At 32.7% G+C, this 16,384-nt stretch overlaps 1 protein-coding gene across 4 annotated transcripts in view; it reads right to left on the reverse strand.

Annotated features, from left to right (window-relative positions):
* Positions 1-16,384, reverse strand: part of LOC145254880 (uncharacterized) — an 814,065-nt gene that overhangs the window by 598,571 nt on the left and 199,110 nt on the right. For 3 of the 4 annotated variants that reach the window (XR_013863831.1, XM_080113773.1, XM_080113764.1), the window contains exon 2: positions 993-1,019. The exons of the other annotated variant lie outside the window; for it this stretch is intronic. The gene's annotated coding sequence lies outside the window, so the exon portion shown is untranslated. The remainder of the gene's footprint in view (positions 1-992; positions 1,020-16,384) is intronic. 4 annotated transcript variants of the gene reach the window in all.

Genomic DNA, 16,384 nt, shown 5'->3' on the forward strand with positions numbered 1-16,384 from the left:
ACGAAAATTCTGAAGGTAGGGGCCTTAAATGCAAAATGTGGAATTTGATACAAAGTTTTTTGTGAGATGATAATTGGACTCTGGGTCTTACATCTGTTCAGAAACGTATTTATTATGTTGTTTATGGAAAACAACCCTCTGCTCAGCCAATCTAGATTTAATTGGCGTAGAACTCTGTTGTGTTTTCTGTAATTCTTTTGAAGTGGTTGCAGGCAGTCCTAAAGTCGGTTTTGATTTCAGAGCATATATTTCTTTGAAAGCAATTAAAACTGATTTCTATGATCAATGACAGCTATGCATTCAGAGATGTACTATAGCTGGCTCTTCTGTCCCTGTTGAAATATTTTGAAGTGTGTAAAGCTCTCAATACCAGCGATTAACCATTCAGTTATATCAAATGCGATACAGAACACATACTTTTTGAAAATAGAATACATAGGAAGTTTCGATATACATTGCAATGTGAAGAGACATTAGAAGGATTATTGAATGTGAATTTGATTTTAATTGAGACAAAAAAAAATGGTCACGGAATTGATCCTAATTTTTGAACATATGGTTTGATTGGAGATTTAATAGTTTTATCACATTCCTTGACACGAGTGAATAACTTTATTTTGATTCCTGATGGCAGATTTGGATAAACGAAGATTGCGACTAGTGATAAAACTCCATGCTGACATGTTACCAAAGATAAATGATCTTAAAATACACACCTTCAAATTTTTAAAACAAGAACTTTTTTTTTTTGCAACTCTTTTTCTATTTTTCTCTGGTTAAATAATTTTTCTACCCACATCGTATAATGTGTGTGTTTCACCCCACCCTCACATAGTTAACCATCGAACAGATTCTTTTTAATATGCATGTTTATGATGCTCATGTGGGGAACCATCAATCTGCCTTGTACTCTCAGCATGCATATTTGAAACATATAAAGAGAAAACAACCTGTCTAATAGAGGAATGAAGAACGAGAAATGAATTGCATACCTCATGAATTGGAGGGTGTGGTCTCGTCTGAAAGAAATAAAAACGAGAATTTCATGTTACTTTTAGGTGACTTTTATAGCTGCAAAACAGGAAACACTTAATAGCCTTACAATACTAAAATAACAATAGCAGTTAACAATAAAATATAAAACATAGATTCAAATAAGTGTTACTAAGATAGACATTAACTACTATCTGAGAAATAAAAAATCACACACACACACACACACACACACACACACACACACACACACACACACACACACACACACACACAAAAACAATGAGTGTTTTATGTTTTTAAATTTTTTAGATGAGGATTAATAATCTGTATTATTTGTATTATTCAGACTACTGTTCTCCTCTTGGATGTGATTCCTACAACGTTTCGGTCGCTTTAACCTACAACCTGTGAATTTGAGTTAAGACTGTTGAGTTATCTCCCCTTGTCTATTGATAAAAGAAAGTGCGTTTAAAGTGATCTCTTCTTGGCTGCTGTTGTTGTTGTTGTTGTTGTTGTTGTTGCTGCTGTTGTTGTTGTTTTCCTTTGACAAGATGGCAGTTTACCTGAGACTTGGTGTTTGAGGAATGAGTACATTAACATTCTTCAGATGCTTCATGTCGGATTCAGAAGTCTGTGCAAATCTTTTAGTATCCATATGGTGCAACGGATAAAAATGTTAGGTAGTAATCAGTTGTAAGTGATAGTTTTATGGAGTTTAAATGTCCAATCTTAAGTACGAGCAATACTAATAATAATACAATTACGAATTGCATTTTTTTTTTCATGGGAATCGCTCCAGGTAAGGCATGAAACAACTTGATGTCAGGAGCTAAAAAAAAAAAAATACTTCAGAATCAAAAACTTGCCAAGTGTTAGATGGAATAGATTCTGATCTAGTACACAGCAATTTTTTCCTCTTTGCCAGAAACATCGCTCATGGAATATGAGGACTAAAAACTAAATAAGAAAGACGAGAGTTATATGGCTGCCGAAAGTAAACCCAAAGTCCACTTTCTACTTTCTTTAACGACTTCTTAAGACTTCTACCCGGTCATGGCTGACAGAACAAGAGCAAGCTACTCCTATTGATTTAATAAAGGGTGCGGTTTGAAATTTCATACAAATTTCATAGTTCGATATACAGATTCTTAAGACTCATGTGAAGAAGGTCAAAGGTTATATTAGCTGAAATGTTGTAGGAATAACATCCAAGATGAAAACAGTCGTCCAAAAAACAACAAAAAAAAAAAAACGTATAATACAAGTGGGTGTTTTATTGTGTTCATATATTGTTTTAAATATCATTAAAATTATTTAGTTATAAAAATCCCGTTTATATCATTATGGATGGCCAAATAGCTTATAATGTTTCTCCATTTCTCTTGACAATTAGCCTTGTCAATCATTTTTTTTATTTGCATTCTTCGTTTTTTTCTTTCTATTATATTTTTCCAAGAGAGAGGGAGGGGGAGAATGGAGAGAAAGCGCGAGGGATGGAGATAGAGAGTGACAGGGTGGGAGAGAGAGAGAGAGAGAGAGAGAGAGAGAGAAAAAGAATTAGAATTAAGAAAGAAACAAAGTTTTAAAAGAAAAATGTTATGCATATTTTTTAATTATTGTTTTACTTAGTAATGACTCACTACTTATCGAGGCTAAAAGCCAGTCGAGGATAGGGGAGTTAATAAGATTCATAGATTGTCAATCGAATGATGAAGAAAATATGGAAGGGTGGAAAGTAAAATAATAGCAAATATTTCATAAGCAAGAAATCAAGTTATGGAAAAGAATAATAGATTGGGAATTTACGATGAGTCAAATATTTTAAGCCATTAAAAAATATTTACAATACGCAAACGACTTTGGAATTAAGTAAACAGAAGTATAGCCATAAATTTCTATAATACAACTAGTTTTAAAGCCAGTTAGAATATTTATATTTAACTATAAACAAAGGCAGACTGACGGAGTTTTCCTATGTGATGGGAAGTATTTCTTCTTGAAGTCACAATTGGATGGCTTTGTAAGAGTAGAAGTTTTGGTTGCAGCTTTTTTGACACTATGACTGGAATGTTGCCAAGATCAGATGCCTTGCTGGCATTCACGTTCAAATCACTGTATTCAAGCTGCCAACAAGTCAAGGAGTAATCTTTTTCTCATCAAGTTCTCCTTCATCAACCTCCTACCAAAGGTCTTCCTCCCTATGTACATATCGCTTATTTGACCTGTGGGAGTATGGCATCCAGGCATCGTCTCTATACCTGGTTCATGACATTCAGCATCTGAAGCTAGTGCAGAGTCTGGAAACCCAGTTGGTGGAAGGTTTTTGTGACCTCCCTTATGAAATCCATCTGCAGCTTTTCTTGCTGGAGCGCGGGAGACTGAGAGGCGACCTAATTTTGAACTATAACCCCCTTCATGGCTATTACAACCTCCCCCGGGATCTTCTCTTCACCCCCGGCACCCAAATGTGAACTGAGAGGACACGATCTGAAGCTTTTTCATCAGAGATTTTAACTAAACCGATGCAACATTTACAATAAGCAAAGGACTTTGGAATTTAGTAAGCAGAAATGTAGCAATAAATTGCTATAATACAACTAGTTTTAAAGCCAGTTAGAATATTTACATTTAACTATAAACAAGGGAATAGCCTTTTTACGTAAAGGATTATGTAAAAGAAAACAAAGAAACATTTTTTTATATATATATGCGAAAAACACGAATCGAGAGTTCACGGAAGTGTATAGGGCGCATATAAAAAGATGTAGAAATCTAGAGAGTCTTTGCCAAACTCAGAGGGAAGCCACAAACCTGTTGAAATAAAGTTATATGAAATATAACCAAAGTTGTCATAATGTTCCTTCGGATGGAAAGATCTTCCTTTACAGTGTTTCAAATTCCGTTTACTGTTGAATATGTGTAAGAAGCGAGAACTATAATAGGTTACTAGTCTGTTAAAAAACGGCCATCTATATTTTTATAAAGTAATAGGGTTCGTGTGTTTCTGTCTGTGTGTACAGCTCTCCACCATCAACGAAATATAAAGGAGGTAAGAGGGTAGATCTCTCCTGGTAGAGAAACATTAGAACCCATTTTAGGATGTTTCTGTTATAAGAGACATAAGAATCATTGCCTAATTTCTTTATATACTATTCTACAAACAACCCCCATATCGAATGACTTATGCTCATTTGCATATCACATTATATTAAATCTCTTTAACTAATTACCTCGACCTTATTACATATTGGAAATATTCTAATCATTTCAACTGTACTATTTACATAATCTATTTAACATTTAATCTATCTTCTATCTTATATCTATCTATATCTATATCTATCTTCTATCTATATATCTATAAAAACAGAGATGTGTGTGTGCCACAGACGATTTCTGATTGGTTAATCCAATAATCACATCTCCTAAAAAACAATCGTTTCTACGCTCTTACCTTTACCATAAAATATTATGGCTTTATTTATTGTCCATCTTGGAACGGTTTAATTTTTTAATAACTTGTTATTTACAAATTAAAAAAATACGAAACTATTATACGAAACTAAACTACACGAAATACGCGCACACACGCACACACACACGTTCACTACCGTCACGTTGTTATGGCAACCAAACCCGCTGACTTCTTTTTCTCATTTCACTCGTGGTCTTAAATTCATTTCGGGTTTGTATTACTGTACACATAGATTCGAATAAGTTGCCAAAAAAACAAATATATAACAAATAAATGTTATCAAAGGCAAATTTTTCGTGTTTTTATTCAATTTAACATGTTTATTCAGCTCGAAAAGCATACAGTGTTTACCGATGTATTGGAAAATTCAAGATGGCGGCCGATTCTCTCTTTAACACGGTAAGTTTGGAAAAAGGTGTAATAAATAAAAAACCGGTTAAAATACTGTTAAAAACTCGCTCAATATATGTTACCGTGACATAGGTTGACATATATTCGGCGGGTTTTTAATAGTATTTTGTATAGTTTTTTATTTATAACACCTTTTCCCAAACTTACGGTGTTAAAGAATGTGTGAGACGCCATCTTGAATTTTCCAACACATCGGTAAACACTGTATTCTTTTCGAGCTGAATAAACATGTTAAATTGAATAAAAACACGAAAAATATATCCAGTTTTTATCGGTTTTTTACCTTCTCTGCAGAAGTACAAAAAAAAAAAAAACAAACAAAAAAAAAACGGAAGGTACTTTTACAGAATGTTAAACTAACCCTAACCGATGTTTTATGTTTAGTTTAGGAAAAGTCAGAAGAAATAAAAGTCATTATTGCATGAAATATACGTATTTAGTTGAAGTATTGTTTATGTCAATTCTTTCGAAGAAATTTAGCAAGAATACCTGTAAACCAGGAAATCGGTAAAATGTCATCATGGATGAATACTTGTCTATTATAATTTCTACCCTTGACAAAAACTTAGCCATAACAAAAGAGATTTATTGTTCAGATTGTTTTTGAGATTGATTTCTAAAAAGATATTTTATAAATAAAATCGACTTTAAAATTAAAGACTTAAATTACAATAAGTGAATTTAAACATTCTTATTTCAATATTTGGCACATAACACCTGCAAAAATGATCACAATGTCAGGATTTCATTTTATTTCAGAATCGATGGCAAATACTAATATTTAACATTAGTTTATCATTTAAGCCGATAAAAAGCCCTTTTTTTTTCCGAGTCATAAAATGATTTGGAGTTTCCTAATCAACCTTTCGGGTGCAGTTGCACGCTCTCAAAATAACTAAAGTGTTGGCTTTAAAAAAATTGGTTCATTAAAACTAAACAGGTTTAGTTTTAATAAAAAAAAAAAAAAATTAAAAAAAAATCGCTTTGGTAATTAGATATGTCGTATGGTTATCCCTAATCGCTGAATAAAACCGCTAACGAGTTGAATGATTACGACATAAAATTAAACTCGGGTTCCTGAAACGGAAACTTCGTTTGTTTTTGTTTTTTTCTTATCAATATATTTACATTGTTATTTTGTTTTCATTTTCAATCATTCGAACAGTTTTCTTTTTCAAGTAATCCAAGTTACAAAATTCCCACTGTTTACTATGCTAAAATCACAATGACTAATGTATACCTATTAACCCTTATCCTTGAGTGGCCTCTGGGCCTTGATAAGTGGTGATACCCATGTAAAAAAAAAAAATCACTCGAACAGTTTTCTTTTTATAATGTACAGTTTTAAAAGTTTAAAAACGATATAGTTTTTACTTCAGGAAAATTAATGGGTCAGTTTTTACGATGTGCCCTGTTAAAATACTGTTAAAAACTCGCTCAATATATGTTACCGTGACATAGGTTGACATATATTCGGCGGGTTTTTAATAGTATTTTGTATAGTTTTTTATTTATAACACCTTTTCCCAAACTTACGGTGTTAAAGAGGGTGTGAGACGCCATCTTGAATTTTCCAACACATCGGTAAACACTGTATGTTTTTCGAGCTGAATAAATATATTACATTGAATAAAAACACAAAAAAGATATCCAGTTAGGTAGAAAAGTAACTTATCTTGCCTTTGATAACATTTATTTATATATTTGTTTTTGACTATTTTTTCGAATCTATGTGTACAGTAATCTTGCCAGGATGCGGAGGAAAATGAATGAAGGGGGAGGGGAATAAAATAAAAACATTTTGGAAACAGAGTAAGTTTGAAAGAATTGCTTTGCACAGAAAGAAATTAATGAAAAAATAAAAATAAATTTCTTTTCTTTCTTGATTTTTTTAAAAGTTTTTTATGAAAAAGGAAGTCAAAATTAAGACTATAAAAAACAATTTTTATTAAGAGCGAACCTCAGTCGTCAGGTCTGTAAAAAAAAAAAGACGTGGAATAATCAATAAATGTTTTCTAATACAAATTGTTTTTACTTATGTGTTCATTTGTCTCTTTGAAGTTCGTTTGTTTAATATATCGGTTTGCAATATAATTTTGTCATTCTGTCAGACTCAAATTTTAAATCTATATATCTATAAAAGTGAAAGTGTGTGTGTGTGTGTGTGTGTGTGTGTGTGTGTGTCTGTGTACATTTCCCTACGAAATAACTCTTGTCAATTTTTAGTCTACAGACTCGAAATTTGATATACAGGGTACTGAGATTTGGAAAAATCTATGTGATCGGTTTTTAGCCAGAAATTTGGCGATTAAGGGGTCAAAGTTCAACGATTTGAGCTTTGAGAACTCTACCAAACTTCTCCGACAATTTTGGGTCTACACACTTTAAATTTTAGATATAGCTTCCGTGGACATGGATCTAACTTAATAACTTGATTTGAGCCCAAAACAATAAATTTTCAGGGGTCATAATAGGGGTCAAAGTTTAAAAAATTACCCCCTTTTTTTTTGCTCAGCATACACCTCCAAACACCCGGGCAACGCCGGGCACCCATGCTAGTGTCTTGATATTTGTTCTGTTATTTGGAACTGTCTATTGGATTATTTATAAACACGAACACACACGCACCATCTCAATGAACATGAACTATTTATATTATACATACATTTTAAAAGACATGTTTGATGTATGTTTACACATTTAATTATTGAACACTGTTTATACATGCTGCAAAGTAATTGCACGTTTATATGAGCACTGTATATACACCCAGTATGAACATTAGACATTTTTATGAACACGTTTATATAGACAACCGCTATTTTACATGCACTTATTTTTGAGAACGTTTGTATCTAACATATACAATATTTGTAAATGGTTTATACACGTACCTATATACACACATTGCAATCCTATAATTTGATTAACTCATCCATGCATGATGCTTTAGCTAAGCAAGTACAAGGTGAAATGATAAAGTTGTCGACCTAAAGAAAACAACACTACAACTTTATTTAAAAAATTTTATTGAAAAAATCAATTCAGGTAACTTGATTATGTAGTAGAGCTGACATCTATTCAATGTAGCCACCTTCAGTCTCAATCACCGCCTTGATACGGGTCCGGAACTGGGAGCATGCTTTTTTACACAAGCACTAGCAGGAGCTCTGTGAGAGCTTGGCAAATGCTCGGCAGATGGCAGCGATCAGGCTGGCTTTAGTGTTATGGGAGGTCATGTTGGTGATGTTCTCGACGTATGACCAAACGAAGTAGTCCAGTGGGTTTAGGTCGGGCGAGGAAGGGGGCCAGTGAAAGATGGGTACAAAGTCATAGCAGTCTTTCTGATGCCAAGCCTGGGTCTCTTTAGATTTGTGGCCCGGCACTGAGTCCTGCTGCCACACCCAGGGTTTACTAGTGGCCACCTGATTGCACGATGGGGTTCACTACACGTTTCAGCACATCCAGGTACACTTTGTGTTGACTTTCAAGCCGACTACAAAGATGTAAGGTGGCATGATCTGGCCCTTATTTAAAACCACACCGAAGAACATAACTGTGGCCGGAAACTTTGTTTTTATCACCCTGAGTACGTCCCTGTTATTCGTGGTAATCCAGCGAGGCATTTTGAGGGTGCTGGCAATGGTCCTGTTGTCATAACTTGGATCGGTAAGATCATTAGTTGTACAGCAGCGCATTTCCGATCTCGCTTCATACATGATAAAACACTCTTATCACTCTTGGGATTTGTACACAACTGGCCAACTAGTAGATGGTCTGCAACAAAAAAAAGAAAATCGGTTTTCATCAAACAGAAATAAAATCTTGTCATTTTTCTATGGCGACAATTTTATCGTTCCACCTTGTAAATGAAGCCAATATAAGCAGGCGCCTGTAATCCAGTATTAACTTACACTGGAAAGCAGAATTAGTTACACTCGTTACTCCGTTAAGATGTGTTTTTTCTTTTGTTTAAATAAATATAATACATGTTTTGGAGATGAGGATTGATAATATTATTTGGCTTATTCGAATTATTATTCTCGTTTTCGTTGTTATATTCACAAATTTTCGGTCGATATAATCGTCAAACTTTGTCAGGTGCATCTTTTCAAACTTGGAAATCTTTATGTCGAACTTATCAAGAACCTATACAGAACTTCGAACTGAATAGGGTAAAGGTGTTGATTAACGATCGGTTCTAAGTGTCAGTATTATCAAGGTTGAAGGTTCGATCTTTATTATGAGCCAGGGGTTTCCAAACTACTACCCACAAGCCAGATCCTGTCTGCCAAAGTTTTTAATCCGGCTCACAGAGCTCTTATAGAAAATGTAAAAATATTCAGGAAAAATTTCAAAAATGGAAATGTGTAAAAATAATGCGATGGTTTTCCTTTTTGTTTAGAAAATGATTAAAAGAATGTGGTTTTGGAAAAGCAGTTTCACTGAAAAGCAAAGTTAATGTGCAAAACAGTATAACACACGTCCAGGTCATTTTTTTTTAATTTCGGCCTACGTAGCTTAAAAAAAATAGCAATATACGCCCCCCCCCCCATTAGAAAAGTGTAGCATAATGATTAATTAACTTTTCTACCCGATCATGGCTGACAGAATAAGAAAATCTACCTGTATTGATTAAATAAAGGATTTAGTTCAAAATTACATACATGTTCTTAAGTTTGATAGAAAGTTTCACAAGTTCGAAAAGATACACCCTAAAAGGATCAGAAGTTATATCGGCTGAAATATTTGTGAAAATAAAAGCAAAATGAAAATAATGGTCTGAATAATTCAACTAATCCAAATATAATGTAATCATCTCTACTATTATATAAAAATCACTTTGTGTGTGTGTGTGTATGTGTGTGTGTGTGTGTGTGTGTGTTTCTTCCTCATAAGTTCTAAAACAGCTGAGCCTATCCTTTGCAAATTTCACACAAAGCTAATTTATATGTCTGGCAGTGTTCTTAGATATGTATTGTACAGAAATTCATCTGATAAGTATCGAAAATCGAAAAAATCCAAACTTAAAAATAGCTTTCCTCTCTTCTAGATAAAAAAAAAAAATTTCAGCAAATCTTTTCTTATGAAAAAAAACAAAAACAAAACAAAACAAAAAACAAACTAAAAAAAACAAAAACAAACCCAGATTTATAATAATCTGGAGATAGAGCTTAGTGGTAGAGCATTCAACTACAGATAGAATGACCTCCCCTGTTCAATCTCGGGTGTACCTGACCAGTTTATTTATATTTTTGTTTATTAAAAAGTTCAATTTACGATAAAAGAAGAGGTACCATTTAAAATCGCCGCAAATAATTTCTTCGTTTCCATATTTTAAAACCAAACATTAATCAGAAATGACCTTTCCAGGGCATTCATCGTCAAGACCAAATATCAACTGACGTGATATTGTAAATAAACACAGACGGAATTTGATGAACGACATTATCATTATTATATATATATATATATATATATATATATATATATATATATATATATTGCAAATTAATCCACAGAGAAATTTATTCCTCGTAATATATAATAATCAATAAAAGATTGATTCTATACTAATACATACGCAATCTGCATAAATTAAAATATCATGTTTAAGCATATTGTGTGACCAGGCCACCCCGGGATGCCAACTAGTAATCTATATTTGTAAATTATAATTTGTTTGTTCCTTTTGTTTAACTAGGAGAAAAGTATCGTATCTCTTCTGATACTACACTTCATCTTTTATGTCTTGAAGCAATGAAGAAACTTATTCAAACATTGGATTTAAATTTGTTCCTTGTTTGTATGTCCATATTCTTTTCTACCTATTGTAAAGTTAACACATTTCAAATAACGTTGACTATGCATCTGTGCTATTTTGGCACTTCAGAAAGACGGAATATATGAATGGCCTAAAGGAAGCGTGAAATACATTTTATATTAGTAATCACAAAAAATATATTTCCACAACAAATGTTTGAATTTACTCAAGAGTAAGTGTCCTGTTATTAAAAAAAAAATGGCCGATAATAAATAGTTTCATTGAGATTTTTAAAATAATGCGATTTCTGCATATGAAAGAGATTAAAAAAAAAAAAAAATACTTTTACTGGAAATTTATTAAGAAAGATTTAAAAAGCTTAATTTATCACACAATGTTTTAAAAATAAAATAATATATTTTGTGAAAAAAATAATAAACTTAAAAGTAGCATTATTGTTGAAAATTTGAAGTAAAAGCAGGATGAATTGAGAAATAATTATGGATTTGCAATTGGAACAAATGCAAATTACATTCCTATTATTTGGATTCATCAGACTACTGTTCTCAGCTTGAGTGTGATTTTCACAACTTTTCGGTCGATGTAACCTCCGACCTTCTTCAGGTGTATCTTTTTCGAACTCGGGAATGTTTCTTTTGAACTCGGGAATTTGGATGGAACTTCAAGAGAACTCTTTATTTACTTCACGGGAGTAACATGCTCTCGTTCCATCAGCCATGACTGGATAGAAGTCCTAAGTAATTCGCAAGTGTATTTTTCGGTCGCCCACACTGAGGATTGAACCTTCAACCTTTAGAAGAATATCACTTTTTACAATTGACTTTTCCTTGCATAAATAGTATGAATAATCAATCCTCATCTCAAAAATTCAGAAACCTCATAAATTACAGCATTACATATAAATCTCTTTATACTATTTTCCTTCTCAACATGATTCCTCTTCATATTATTATAGAGGAACAAAAATATCCAGGATTCACAATGCCATTGTGTTTTGTTCTACTCTGTATTGTCCAGAAGCCATAAATATAAGATTAAAGTATTACATTTAAAATGGATAGCTTAATTAAATTAATTAGATCATTTTTTCAACATATTAAAACAAGAGGAAGTAATGGATTGGGTGGAAGAGAAAACAAGGGTTGGCGAGAGGTGGTTAATGAAGAAGAGGAAGAGAGAAAGGTGAACAGCAGAAAGATAGATGGACAGATATCGAAGTTTTAATATAAAGATGTATGAGCAACGTTCCAAAAGTAATGCCTTCTATTATTTTCTTCCGCCCAAATGAATCAGAGGGAACTACAAATTGCATTGTTATGATGACTGAAGTTATGTATTCATGATCTGAAAGTTTCATCTTTCTGTTGCAGATATTGACGATCTGAGACTTATGCGTCAGAAGCAGAGATCCATCATTGAATTCCATGTAGAAAAAACCGAATCGATCAACATTAATCAGCGCTTGTTGAACGTTTATGAAGATGACACAGTTGATGTCAGCACAGCTCGGAGATGGGATCGTCGATTTCCGAGTGGCGACAGAGATTTGAATAACAAAACGCACTCCAGACTTTTACGACCAAGGCATCAGAAGAGGCTGGCAAAAGTGCATTGAGCATGTTAGTGACTATGTAGGAAAGTAAATTCTTGAGCACACAAGGGCGCTTGTTTTAATGTTATCACTCATTTTCGTAGCCCTTCAAACGGTTGAGTTTTTTTAGTTAAAAAATAGGAGGCCTTACTTTTAGAACACCCCTCGTAACACACTATTTAACTTCTATTTTAATTTTTTTATGGTTCTGGGAAACGCTGATAGTACTGTTAGTTTATAATATAAAAAGAAAACGTATGTATGTATGTATGTCTCATTAAAACTTGAAAAATACTCAGCAAAACCCAATAAAGTTGGTATTTTTTATATCAACACTACCTCAGAAAAATAATATCTAAAATCTAGAAAAAGCAATTCATTCTTTGGGGATCAGCTGGCCATTTATATCATATAATATTATCAAGAAGTAAACATGATTTTTAATGTTATCATTTAAAGGGAAGTAACTCTGATTTTTTTACAAAGATTTATTTCCCTTATGCCAACTCAAGTCAGGTGTGTGTGTGTATATCCAGAGAGAGGAATGGACTGGGCAAAGAAGAAAAAGGGGGCAGGGAGGGAGAGGTTGAAAATAGGGGAAGGAGAAAGAGATAGAAGTTCATCCCAATGTGGGCGAAGTAAGTTTAGGCAAGTTTTGCGATTACTAACCAACAAACAGTTACTACTCTTGACGAAAGGCAAAGTCTCAGGCATGTGCTCTCACTGTGATAATATATGAAAGTGAAACCGTACTTTGTTGAGGATATGCGTTGCATTGTGAGATAAATAATATGAGAATGATATGTTGGATGTGTAATATGACTTTAAAACGCAAGATTATATCTGATGACTTCAAGGGAAGATTAAATCTAGTAAATGGAAATGTGTGCAGAACAGAATTCTTTGTTGGTTTGCTCATTTGGAAATAATGGGTGAGATTTTTTTGGTCACTGGATGTAGAACTGCTGAGATAGCAAAGTCAGGTATCAATGGGCGAAGGAAAACATGGAGGGAAGTGATAAGGATGGATTTGAAAGGCAGGGAGATAAATAAACACCTGCTCAGAGATAGGTTTTAAACGCTGTCTAATACATGCCAGCATCTAAAACAGATCTTAAATCGAACCTGATGATGATGATGATGATGATGATGATGATGATGATGATAACGATGATGATGAGGATGATACTTACGATGGTGATGGCAATAGTGATGACGATGACGACGACGATGATGATGATAACGATGATAATGATGATGATAATGATAATGACGACGATGATGATGATGGTAGTGATAATGTTGACGATGATGTTGGTGATAATGATGTTGGTGATGATTAGGGCTATGCCAACAGCATATTCTTTTCATTGTTTTGACTCTCGAGTATATATCCCACACAGACACAATTAATCAACCGAGAACCACATTACTCTATATAAAAAAAAGCATATAGGATATCAACGGATACACACTCGAGAGTCAAAACAATGAAAAGAATGTGCTGTTGTCCTAGCCCTAGTCATGATGACGACGATGATGATGGTAGTCATGATGATGTTGGCGATGAAGATGTTGTTGTTGATGATGATGATGATGATTACTATTTTCATTACGTTAATCTTAATTAATAACAACATATCTGAAAATAAGATTAAGTTTATACAGAATTACCCACAAGTGCGCGTGGCATGATGAATAAAAGAGTTGATTAACAACCGGCTCTAAATGACAGTCTATTAGGATTTGGCAGCAATAAATCAGATTAACATAATAATTAACATCCTATGAGAATAATAGTCTGAACCATCCGAATAACACAAATCCCTGTGTTTATTTTGACAGACACAGCAACTGATTTTTACTTTGGTTTATTGATATATATAAGAAGCGATATGAGGCAGAGGCTATTACACTGTCTCCATTTATGCCTTAGGGAGTTACCTCCCTTATGTTCATCTCATTGATTATCTGTTCATGACATAAATGAGAATTGGTTTTATTTAGAGACTCTTTGAACTTAGCAGCGTACAATATGAAAGTTTGTAACGAGAATTTTTATGATGGATGATTCACTAGTTTTTTTTTTTCCATAGGAATATCACATAATGTTATTAAAGAATAGCCTCTAGTTGCAATTACTATGTGAACATATGTACACTGTTGTTTTACTGATTGGTAGCCACATGCTTCTTTCTTTCTTTCTTTTTTTTCTTCCATTCTTTCTTTCTTTGATACTTAATATTAACCATCTCCATTATTGACTTCTATCGGTGTTGCCTCCAATGTGCATTTCAGCCAGATCGATTGTAAAGACTACTGAACAGTTTTATGGTTCAATTTTTCCTTTGACTGAATAAGCACTACATGACCCATGGTATTAATAGGCCATTTAACTCTACCTCTCGTAGTTTGAGGTGTCTTCTTAGCACTCACGAATCATGTTTCTGTATTGTTATTCTGTAATGTGGCTGGAAAAGACAAAGCAAAAGGCTTCGGTTCTCACCACCGTTCTGCTATTCATATATTACTCGCTTCATTAATTCTTGATTAAAAATTCATGTTTTAACGTAATGAAATAAAAAAAAAAAATAAAAAGAAAGAAAGGGCCAGCTAACCAGCTTTGAACCTCACTAAACAGAGCTAAATTGAGGTTTGGAATTACGATTCAAAAATACGAAATATGGAGAATCTGGTGGGGGGGGGGGAAAAGACGAGAAAAAGAGTCAAACAGAAACCATACTAAGTCTTGAGAATTTTTCTCTCTGTTAACAAAATCTCAAAGACTTAATGTAAATAGTTTCTAGGACCTTCATGTATATATATATATATATATATATATATATATATATATATATATATATATATATTGTTTCGACTGAAATTTCTCCTTCCATTTTGCTGTACCAAGAATTTACTTATCTATCTATCTATCTATCTATCTATCTATCTATCTATCTATATATATATATATATATATATATATATATATATATATATATATATATATATATATATATATATAAACACACTAAGCATAAACAAATACTGTAATCTGGAGATTTACATGCAAAATTAATTTTCAACGGAATGCCTCCAATGAAGAAGGGTAGTGAAATACCGTTATTCTGCAGAGTTTCAAAGAATTTAAGGTTCTTTTAATCGGACAAAAGAAACTAGTCAGCAGATCATAAAGCTAGTGGAGCTAAATATTTATTTATATATATATATATATATATATATATATATATATATATATATATATATATATATATATATATATATGTGTGTGTGTGGGGGGGGAGAAAAGATTTCTCTCGAAGTTGTCAACAAGGAAAAATTTTGACAACGAAACTACAAAATTAAGATTTTAATATCATAACTTCAGTACGTTATAATTTAATATATTTCACAATTTTATAGGTCTCATTCTACTTAGGAAGACGACCGATGCCTTTTAATTTTAAGCTTTTTTAATTCTAAAATTACCAGGTACAAAACACTTTTCTTCCAGTTGTAATATGGGTCATTATGCAACAGATAATGATTGCTGTTTCCCTTTTTTTAAAAAAAAAAAAAAATTATTTTATGGAAATTTTTTTATTGTAAGCCTTATTTTCTCGTCCAAACAAAACTTTCCAGAATTCTTTCAGTCATGAATCGGAATATCTACAAATATCATTCTATGTTTCCTATAAAGAAATATATTTCAAAGATTTACGAACATCAAAGTAATGATTTGATAAAGAACCTGGCAGAACTCTACTCCCAGAAACATCGGTTTTCTATTTCATTCAAAATCATGTTATCTCCTAGAATTTGGTTTTATTTTTATTTTTTTCATTTATTGTCGAATAATAAGACACAATATTAGTATTATTTGTATTATTTGTATTATTATTCTCATATTGGTTGTTATATTTTACAACATTTAGGTCGATATAATCTCCAACTTATTTAAAGTGCATTTTTTTTCAAACTTAGGAATGTTTATGTCAAACTGGGAACCTATAAGGAATTTGAATATGAACGCTTTAACTTTTAAAATCCATACTAAAATGGTCTACCTGAAGTCGTGGTGCAACGGATAAAGATGTCGATTAACAATCAGTTTTAAGAAACAGTT

Source organism: Euprymna scolopes, chromosome 3 (genome assembly GCF_053919585.1).
Source record: "Euprymna scolopes isolate OS-2025 chromosome 3, ASM5391958v1, whole genome shotgun sequence".
In the NCBI taxonomy this organism is placed as follows: domain Eukaryota; kingdom Metazoa; phylum Mollusca; class Cephalopoda; order Sepiida; family Sepiolidae; genus Euprymna; species Euprymna scolopes.